Genomic DNA, 9,782 nt, shown 5'->3' with positions numbered 1-9,782 from the left:
TCATTAGTGATCGTGGGGAATTGGGCCATGCTGTATATTGCAAAGTCAACCTTGCTGAAATCACTTTTTCAAGCCTGGCTTGATTTTCTCATGTGAAAATGTATCCCGAAAATTTTTGCACACAACTACAGTGTCTCAGCTCAGTGTTTGCCCGGAGGGGGCTTCCAAATTACGAAAGTCAAATAACACTAAGGATAATACAACATGTTTTGACACCATTTCACTTGGAATATCTTTAAATAAACAGGATTTCAGGTTCAGAAATGTTAAGGTTAACAAAATCAGAACCTCTAAATTGCATGTAGGTGAGCCCTGTTGGTGACCTGCATATGATGGATGTGGTTACCATAGTACACCTATGGTACCAGTGCTGCCAGAATGCGCCGGAACGCACCGGCACAACGCTTGGCCACTGATTTTCTCCAAGTGATGATATTAAATATCCGCAGCATACTCCGGTTGAAATTTACATGCATTTTGTAAGTGCTTGAAGATCCAATCATCACTAAAGCATATGTCATGAAGAGATAAAAACAAATGAAATGGTCAAGGTTGTCATATTGACATTTAAAGTTTATTGATTGATTTCTAAATGTCAATCATGCATTGAGTTATATGCAAGAAAACATTCCAACTCAAAAGTTACCGCTAGCCTCTGAGCTGCTCAGTGAATTCAATTGTTAATAAGTGCAGTTTCTTCCTTTGTGATGCATTTACACGGAAACATGAAACAGTCAGTCTGTTAAACTGAGACAGCTTGTGCTGCTTCCACAGTGCTGCTGGAAATGAAAGCTCTCTGAGGTAGGTCTTCATAACCTAGCCTATTAGCTTCTCTTGCCCCCTACCTGTACTGCAGCTTCTCGCCTGAATGGATGTTTCCAGTGTGGCTACGTTTGCTCAACACCAGTAAATGAAATCATTCAAAACACAAGCTACTTGTGCTCATTCACCTGCTGCTGGATGTTTTGTTTTTTTTCAGATGCTGTGTCATATTCTCAACATGACGAAATTGTCCATAAAGTCAGCCTAACATTTGATCATGTGATCATGGTTGACTGAGCTATGTAAACTTGCCACTGTAGGAACAGTTGTTACATAACCTTCACAACGAGCCGCGGCATAACTGTCTATGTCATAGCTGCACTCCAGGGGCTTAAACAAATAACACTACACCTCTGGTGGTTACACTTCAAATAAGTTAAGATTTTTTTTGTTGTTGTTACTGCACAGACATATTTGTCAAATTAAATTACCCTTCCCTAAGTTATATTGTGTGAGGTTTCCAAATCATTTTTTTGATTACTGATAAGATTACTGCAGGCCACAGCAAATATTTACTTTCTAGAATTAAGCTTGTCACTGATCGAAAATTGCATAGTGGGAAAACTTTCGACGAACTGCTAAATAGACCTTTTAAATCTTTTTTTAATCATACAAGTCAATAAATATTTGAGAAAATGTGGGACTTTTTATTGATTTGCCCAAATGTTGTCTCAGTTTGTGTCAGCCTACCCTTGCTATGATGAAATGAATTGGTGGAAGTTTCTGTTATACCGTATATCTATAACTACAAGCGTAGTCCCCCCCCCCCCACACACACACACACACACACCATGCCTGTCACTCCCACAATGAGCCAGTGTGTCATGTGTCTGTATGTTTTAATAACAATATTCAATACCATGATTTCCCTGATCTTTCTGCTCCATAAATAAATGAATACTGTCATGAATGTTTCCATGACTCATCTTAAACAGCCTCTCCGCTGACAATCAAGCAATCAGAAATCACATGCCTGTCTTTGTCCTCAGGGTACTCTTTTAAATTTGAAATTCGAAGACCCCCAGACAATCTGACTCACAATTACAGCTGCGGTCGGCCCATGCGATAAAGTATGCACAGTCATGTAATACATAATAACGAATAAAAACACCTGTAGTGGAGTCGGTAAACTCAATAGTCAATATGTTACACACGGGCTTGATCTATGCATGTAGCTTGAGGATCCTGGCAAAGCATGAATGGGCGCTGTATCGTATTACTTTCATGCAGCAGTTGAGCTGTTGCGATGGCACAAGACACCTGTTTGGTTTGACCTCATGTCAACTATGCTCACCCTGATTTTAGTTCATGACAGTTTCCCTTTCAAGTCATCTTTATCAACATCCTTATTATGTAATGTCCCTGTGCAGCCACACAGATGCTTATTACTCGCTCTGGCTGATCAGAGCTTTGTTGCGGTCGTAAATGTTGGACTCCATATTCCAGTAAGAACTACAAAGGTGTAATTTGTTCCGCATTTGCAAGGACAGTGAAGGTAACATGGGGTTGAGGGAGATGTCACTGGAAGTCAAACCAGTCCTGGAAACACTTATCAGCCAAGATAAGTGAAATCCCATATGTGCACGCATCAACAGGTGTTCGGAGTCAACCCTGTTTCCTATAAATAAATACTAGTAACTTGTTTTGCCAGTTATATGATTATTAGTTTCGCTGCTGCGGGGACGGGAGCGGTCGATATCATGGCTTATGAGACGAGGACCAGGTGAGTTGACTGATCAGCTGCTGCTCGTTGACCAATCACACTCTTCCTTTAAATGTAGCAGCATGCTGGACCTCTGATGACTGACACACACACACACACAAACACGTTGGAGGAAGACGGCCATAGCGGCACCATCAGAGGTCGTTGAACTGTTGTAAGAGCAAGAATGACGAGTGACGATGTGCGCCGGAAAAGCCGGGCAAGCAGACATACTAGCCGTGATATTACCTTCACTGTTGCCCCTGTATTATCAAACTGTAATGCAAAGAACCACTTAATTTTTATACCCCGTATAGTGTGATTCAAAGTGGTGCAAATTAAAAATGCTGCTCCCAATTTTGGCTACTCATCACTAGATGAGTCAACCATATTATCCAAAATTTATATCCTGAACGTATTCCAACATCTGCATCCATTATCGCTCATTTCTGTCTCAGCTGCTCTGAAGCACAATTAAATATCAGTGTTTAGTGTAGGACTTGACCTATAGCTTGTCAGTCTCTGTGGTTCTGACTGGTAAAAAATAAAAAGGCCAAAAACATGAGCAACACTGTGCTGAGTTATTTATCCATGTGCGATGGTCTTTTGGGAGTAAAACCATACTTATATCATAAATTATCCAGAGGCCATATCATGCTTCACGGACTATACTGTTTAGACAAACATTATTTAAGCGCAGCATTTTAAATAATCCATGGTCAATAAAACAGCCATCATCAATAAATAATCAAAACTTGGATTGCATAATTGCTTTTGAGAGGAGAGTCAGAACCTGCAGTGCCCATATAGGCAGCAGTTCTACTGCAGCTGTGTATCTCTTCAACGCTCAAATGACCTTGGGATGCAATTCAATCTGCAATTCAATCTCTCCCTTTTCGTTTTTTTGAGCTTCAATTATACTTAAGGCACAAAAGGCACAAAGTAAATGTGACTGACTGGAGAAGAGAGGGGGGAAAAAAAGAATCCAATCTAACATGGTTCCCTGTGCTTCCTGAACATCTGACATGTTTTCTCTCTTGGTTTTGCTTCTGTCTCACTCACAACTGAACGGCCAGTCAATCAATTATATCTTCGGACACGCTAACAGGGATGCCAGTTTTCTCCACAACTTAAATGATATGTGAGTCGTTGCATTTTGAGGTACAACAACTTCAACTCACAGCCCGTTTGCTCTTGTAATATAGTGTTTGCTATAAAAAAGAAAAAAAAAAAGGAGTCATCTGGGCAGTGCTCACTGCAGCCAGACAAGATTAGTCCTCTGAGCTCCATGCCAGGTAACTTAATGAGATGCTTAGACCACAGAGAAGACCTCAGCATATGTCTGGGTGTCACTGCTGTTTAGGGAGGCAATATCTTCCAAATGAAGGAAGGTTTCTGCAGGCTTTCCAGGAACAATTAAGGAATAACTGTATGAAAAAAAAATACATTACTACTCATTATTACATGAAGAGTATTATCACATCTTGCACATTACACCTGGGTGTACTGATCACCCACGCATTATGGGAATGTCCTGATTAAGAACAAGGAAACTTCAACTGCATTAATTCGGTGAGAGGAGACTCCCAATTACAGCAACTACAGTGCAATATGATACAACTGAAGATAATATTAAATTCCTCTTCACTCTGCACACATTTGACTGTCAGTACAACTCTGACTCTGCAGTTGCAGTGTGTGTCAGCAGTGGACAGGAGGCAGACTACAGAGATGTGATGTGGGAACAGTCACCTGCAGGAGGACCAAGAGGACTATTTTAAACACCAATTTCCATTCTTTGGGAGGAGGTGGAAGAAGTCGAGGGATACAAATACCTTAGAGCCCACCTCGAAAACAGACTAGACTTGAAATGCAACACTAGAGGCTGTCTCCAAGACGTTAATGTGGTCAGCAAGATGTTGATGAGGGTTTACCAGTCTGTTGTTGCTGCAGTCTGCTGGGGCAGCGGGATCAGAGCCAGTGACACCAACAAACTGAACAAACTGATCGGGAAGGCTGGCTCTGTACTGGGGACTTCTCTGGAGCTCTTTGAGTTGGCAATGGAAAGGAGGACGCCGCACAAACTGTTGGACATCACTGAGAACATCTGGCATTCCCTCCATGACCTGCTGGTCAAACAGCGGAGCACTTTCAGGCGGAGACCTCTTCAGCTCCGCTGTGACACGAATCGCTACAGGAAGTCGTCTCTGCCAGCTGTCATCACTCTGTACAATGACTCTGCGCTGTGTCAGGAGTGGGGACTGGAGAGTAGTTTTTCCTTGTGAAGGACAGACTGCTCACCTGGACTTTTTATTTATGATATTATGTATTGCATCTGTTATGCTGTGACTATTAAATAACGGTATTTGTACATCAAAGCTCCTACATATTGTGTATCCACCAGTCTGTACTAATATAGTGTATTATTACCACCATTGTACAGTGTAAATTAAGAACACAGAATAGCTAAGGGTCTATCTTTAGTCTCTATATATATTCATTTTTATACTTTGTTTATTTACCTACCTCATGGTGGCTGCTGCAATGCTGCAATTTCCCTTTGGGATTAAAAAAGTACTCCATCTACCTACCTATCCATCCATCTATCCATCCATCCATCCATCCATCCATCCATCCAGCATAGCCCTTCTACCTTTTTTGAAGCTTTTATTGTTCACTTCCGAACTTGTAAGGTGTCCCTGTTATTCTGTCCTCCAGACACGCTGAAAATGCCAATGAAAACCAAAAAAACAGCTTTGGTTCATAAGTTTCTACTGAGTTGAATCCCCACCTCTCTGACACAATCTCAGCAAAAATCAAATATCATAAATTCACAATAAATAGTCCCATTCTACAGAGCTTACAAGCTTCCACTTTACTGGGCTGCATCTTTTGTCCATCTGGCTGAACAGATACAGATGTTTCATTTATGTGTTACTCTTATAACTATCAGCCGAGGAATCTTTTTAGGACTCCAGTTTATTTTCCAAGCATCACTACAGTGATTGAGTATTGGGCTCTGGATGCTGCCAAAATGTGGGTGACTACACACCAACACTTGGGCTCTGAACGCCTCCTGTACAGAAAATAGTGGACTGAAACTGCTGCAGATGCACTGCTGTCTCTGTACACCCCCTGTAGACATGGTGGTAAGGGTTATGGTTGATGTATGTATGCTCATATTGTAGACATATGTTACATAAATATATATCCCGAAGCCTGTCAATATATATTGATATTATATACAGTCAAGTCTAAAAGTCTTTCCAAAAGACCACTTTCCCAGAATGGGAGGATAGACATTAATGAGAAATGAATAAGAAAAACATAATATAGAATTTTTATATGCATATTGGTGTTTTGTTGCATATATAAATTAAATATATATCATTAACATATATGGTTTCAACATGTTATACCAGATAAAAAATCATCATAGATATTTTTAAAACATGTACATATACAAATTTTACTATGGGTATGGCCACATCATAGGGACATATACAGTATGTCATATTATATATGGGAGATTTCTTGTGATTACGTATATTTAAGTTTCACTGTTGCTTATTCTGATTACTTCCATGATGACATTGCATTTATTTTTTTCTCAGTTCAGAGTAGATGGTGTTGCTCCGAGACAGTCATACTGAATTTCACAAACGTGTCTCTGCCACTCAGGCATTCATAAGATATGTTGAAGGATGACTACAAAGCCACGGGAGGGAAGGGAGTTCTCTTAGTGACTTTAATGGAGGGAAAAAAAACAAAAACGTGGGTGCAACGAACCTAATTCAATGGAAACTGGGTGATTTCTCATAAATAACCATAAAACTTTATTTAAAAAAAAATAGACGCCAAATGTCTTTCTCCTTTACTGATTTGTTGAGTTGTAAAGGAATTACACTCACTTCAATTAATAACCTGAATGAACCCTGACATACAAAGTACAGTGTGTTCTGGCTCCACTGAAACCGAGATAACCATTATGCTTCAGGAAAACAACATAGCCCTTAGAACCACATTGTATTTACTCAACATAGTCTGAATTCTTTACACTTTAAATGCTCCTTAAAGAAGTTTTTTTCTCTCTTCAAATACAGCTTCCCCATATCAGTAATTTCTCTGCAATGAGAAAGTGAAAAATATGCTCCAAATTAATTATTAAACAGAAAATACTAATCAGGCAAAGACAGAAGGAAAGTCAGTGCCGTTTATCTCCTTCTGTGTGATAATTTGCTTTTCTAAAAAGGTGCAACCAAATACAAAAACTTACCAGCAATGAATATTAATTCTGAGGCCAATGAGGATAAATCAAAGTAATTAAGTGCATTTTTCCCCCTAACACGCTGTTACTGGGGTGATATATCACATCATAGTCATGGAAAAAGACAGTTGTAATTTGAGTTGTGTTTAAGTGTCCTGTTTCCTGTTTCAGTGGAGGAAGTTTTATTGTGGGGCATATTCACAGCTCCTCTTTGGGGCACCGGTGAGAGGACGGTACGAATGTATGAATGTGCATATAGGCCCAGTCAGGAGTCCACCTCACTATCTCCTCCATGATGAAGATTAAGATGAGCGGGAAATGAACCTCATCTCTCAGTGTGATTAATGTCCACCAAGTGTAATTAAAGACTTTTAGTTAATTCCCCTGTCTCTGCTCCTCAGTAACCATTTTTAATCATTTCCTGCAGTTGGCTCTGTGTAATTGAATGTCTTCATTATATAAACCACAGCAGCTGGACTTATATATGTGCTTAAATGTATGGCTATGTAAGATGTTTTATTCACACATGCTTACAGTACATTGGTGTTTTTGGGATTTCACCTGGCTTCATCAGAAACCAATAAAACTCCAGGGCTGATATTTTTGGATTGGACTGATATATTTCATATTGATGTTCAGTGTCCTTACAGGAAATCCGACCATAAAGTATTAAAGGTAAGGAAAACTTAACAAAAATATAAGTTTTTCTTAAGGTGAAACAGTATTCTGATACTCTCTCAATGTTGGATTTGAGGACAGAATATAATAATTCATGTTGTGAGAATACTGCAGCTCTGACTGAATGGAATGAAGATATAGCCTGGCTTCTTTTAAGAAATGCTCATCCATTTACGTTCTTATTTTTAGCCATGATAGCGGTAAGGAGCCACACCGAGTCCTTGGAGCCACACCGTACAGTCACGTCCCCCTCAGGATGCACTGTTATAACTATAAAGGCACCGCTGTGCCTAAGTGCAGCCTCACAGAGCTGCTAGCATGGATATAGACTCTTACTCTTGTTAACATTCAGCATGAACTTGGTGCATTCATGAATTTTCCACATATGAACTCATAATACCACATCAGTGGGTTGTTTAAACTGACCCGCTTTGGGCAACTCTGCTGAAGCTCTCAGAATAATGTCAGAGAATCTAAACCCTTGTTCTGCCTGTCGTTTGTTCTTATCCCTATAATATCCAGACGTTCATCTGATGTCTGTTCTTATTTGATTTAATCTACACTCTGAGATGGTTGGTACGGTTTGGCAATCTAATGTTATGGCCATAAGTAACAGTAATACCAACACTCCAGGGCTAAGGAACGGAACTTTGTCCACCATTGCACAAAGATAAGCAATAAAGCACTCAAATCTGTGAGCTGCAACAAAAGACCCACTTTAAAATTAGCAACTAAAATACGAACTATCCACTGAGAGCAAATGTCATTCCCTCATCTATGCAGCAGTTTAGGTTCCTCCAGAGCTTCAAGTAGAAAGCCCTAAGGCTTAGGTCTTAAGCGATCCAGCTTAAGGCTTTGTAAAACAAAAAACATTGCACATGCCACTTCGTTTTTACATTGTACAATTTTCCACTCAGTGTTAATTATTAAACTTTCATAGCTACGCAGATGACATGCAACTTTACATATCGTTAATGTCCGATGATTCCCACTGTTTCAAATTGACTGAAATTGGATGTGTAACAACTATTTAAAAATGGAAACTGAAATTATAGTTATTGGTCCTGTTTCTACAAGAGACAGAACTCTAAGTGGGCTGAAAACTGAGGGTGAGTTTGTCAATGTTTACTGATGACACCCAGTTTTCCACTTTTACCAGCTTATTCTTCCAAGTGCAAAGAAATTGATTTATGAATTGGTATCCTCTTGCAATGCTCTTTTAACTGGATTGAACCTGTATAGTAATTTCGAAAATTTTTCTTTCCACATGGAACACCAATACACTGTGTTATCAGTGTACAGTATAAGGAATAACATACAGATTAGTAACAAACAACAGGATCAGTATTCAAACAAATCCATTCATTTGATTGAGGGCAAATCAGCATATATTGATGTCCACAATTTCTGGCAAGAAAAAGCTGAATACGAAAGAAGATGAAGGACAATGAATGTTTTTGACATTGCCTGTCAACACCCAATAATGTTGTGGTAGTGCTTTAGCGCTGCTGTAGACTGACACCTATCACTGTAACAACATAGTCTGTAGTTCATATTTGCCACCGGAGAGTTCATGCAGGCTGAGATATACAATCTTCAGCTGCCAAAGTGTGGACAGAAAAGCATGGTTGTGCCCTGTGTGTAAGGTCAATGCATATCAACAGAACACAAGGACCAAACATGTTTTTTTCCTTTACATCTTTTTTGATTTATTTTTCTCATCTCCCCAGGAGGCTCCACTGCTGCTTTGAATAACATGAATTCTGTCATGGCGACTGCATGTCAACATCAGTTACCAGCATCAACTTAGATATGGAGAAGTTAAACTTTCTCTAGTATTGACTGCATTTTTCCAATTCAACTCTCCGAGCTGTACCTATATTTTCAGCGAACGTTGTCTGAATGCATTTCGTCTGCTATCAGCTGCTACTGAGGGCTGTTATTTCCTTTTTTTATTCTCCTTGCTTCTCAAAAACAAACTGAGGAGAACAGGAGACAATGTCCTCTTTGTGACATGAAGCAGTAGGGTTGGAATTGTGTTCATAATTTTGCAACAAAACATTAAATAACCCCATTGCAGACATCATTCATTTCCTACAATTGCAGTTTGAAGACGTTTCTTACTTTGTCACTTACTGATGTTCAGCAATGAAAACCTTTCCATTTCTCTGTTTATATTCTGACTTGGGCCTGTTCTTTAGTGGACTATACCTGCAACTCCTCTAACTGTTAATGAATTCAATATTTTATGATAGAGACTTTATGGCCCTGCAGCTCTCTCATTAGAAGGTCTGTTCCTGCTGCCGTAGTGAG

This window comes from Seriola aureovittata, chromosome 6, assembly GCF_021018895.1.
Source record: "Seriola aureovittata isolate HTS-2021-v1 ecotype China chromosome 6, ASM2101889v1, whole genome shotgun sequence".
NCBI lineage: Eukaryota > Metazoa > Chordata > Actinopteri > Carangiformes > Carangidae > Seriola > Seriola aureovittata.
Note: the sequence above shows the minus strand (reverse complement) of the source record.